Source organism: Nicotiana attenuata, unplaced genomic scaffold, assembly GCF_001879085.1.
Source record: "Nicotiana attenuata strain UT unplaced genomic scaffold, NIATTr2, whole genome shotgun sequence".
Taxonomy (NCBI): Eukaryota; Viridiplantae; Streptophyta; class Magnoliopsida; order Solanales; family Solanaceae; genus Nicotiana; species Nicotiana attenuata.
In genome coordinates this window covers 137458-139307 of record NW_017673252.1, presented here as the reverse complement: position 1 = coordinate 139307, position 1850 = coordinate 137458, and positions in this window count along the sequence as shown.

The following is a 1850-nucleotide window of genomic DNA, read 5'->3' as shown; positions in this document are numbered from 1 at the left end:
AAATTGCTTTTACTATTCATTAGACTTGTACGGAGACTACTGTACATAGAGAAAAATATATCTTTATTTTTGTTTATCATGTAGAATTGTCTTCTTTTATGGCAATAAAATTGAATTCCAAATAACCATTTTATTTTATCTTTTTTCATTGTTGTTGGTTTCGAAATCTTGCGAATTCGAAATGTTTTTTCTTTGATTTATTGGTTTGGACGTTCTAGTTCAGAAAAAAAAGGGAATTCAAAAATAGTTTTTCTTCTTGTAGGATTTATCCTTAATAAATTCCCTATAGAGTGATTTGTTCAAAAAAAAAAATATATGCTCGTGGTATAGTTTGTGAGTTTTAGATAGGTTGATAGAATATTAAGTCTAAGAAACGCTCAAAAAAAAAAAAAGGGTTTTTGAATCTTTTCATTTCTATCTTTTCTCATCAGAGTAGCCCATCAATAGTGTAAAAAAAAAAAAAGAAAAAAAATGAGTGAATGTCAGTTTGTCTTCTTTATTTGTCCGATAATGCAAGAACATACGCTTTGGTCTGATTCATCGGAGGTCATAATAAAGTAAGGCAATTCGTCCATAGATATCGCGATAACAAAGAAAAAGAAAAAAAAAAAAAGAAGAACAAAAAGAAGAAAAGAGAGGAAAAGACCCACAAAAGGGCAAAAAGGAAAAGAACAGAGCGGATTAAACAAACTCAAGAGAGGAAAGAAATTAGGACGAGGAAGACAAAGGCAAGAGTGAAAAACAAGAGGAAACATATAGAGGAGAAAGAGTTTACAATCGGACAATAGAAAGCCGAGGATGACGCATGCGACCGATCAAAAGTTGCTTTATCCAATGTCGTTGTTGCCCTATACCGTAACGGTGAATGGGTTTCATTCTTGTTTCCAATACCAGAATGGGGGTGGTTTGGTTTGTGGTTTGAAAGTTGATGATCTTCTGTACAACACAAGGACAAAAAGGCAATGGAAACAACATAGAGAACTGAGATTGGTTGACCACTGGGTGCTCCGACAACAGTTGTGGAACAAGATAATGGGTTGGCTAAGAAGAGGTGCGGAATGCTAAGATCACAATATGACAGACATGTTTCAAGCCTGGATGACTGGGAAGGCGCGCACCCTTGTCCGCCACCATGAAATTTCCCGGACGCTACCTTTACCCAAACTCCAACACAATACCAGATGTATCCTCCATATTCTCCAGACACACCCGCTTATCACACTCGTCCCAACTACCCTAGTAGACTCCACGCTCACCCTCAGTCTACTACCCAAAATTGCCCTCTGTCATATCCCGAGATGAGCTCCATCATAGAAATGAAATTTACAGGAAGAGAAGGACGAATAGACGCCCAGAAGCTGAAAAGCAAAGAACTGGTTTTTTCCTTAAAAAAGGGGGGACAAGCGAAAAGTGAAGCAAGCCAGGTGTAAGCATTGACTTGCAAAGAACTGATTGTGCCACAATGACACCCGCCTGCTCCGCAGGATTCAAATACCAAACTTCAACTTGTATGTATGGGCGTGGAGACCCGGTAGCCCACTCTGAGGGTTATTGCAACGAAACAATGAGGATTGTCGGAGAAAAAGATGACGTGATGATGGCCTATTTCAGTAAAAGCCTAACTGGGGGCAGCTTTGGATGGCTGATGGTCGTCAAAATGTCGATGGGTGGCTTACAATTGGGTGACATGGCTCGAGACTTTGTCCGATACTTTCAATGCAAATCAAGCGTTACCCAAGACCGCACCTGCTATCTAAGATGGAAAAGAGGCCGGAGGAAAGCTTTAATGAGTTGGGCTCAGATGGAGGGAGCAAGTTGCTCGAGTCAGTCCCGATCAGCAAAGAAGAAAT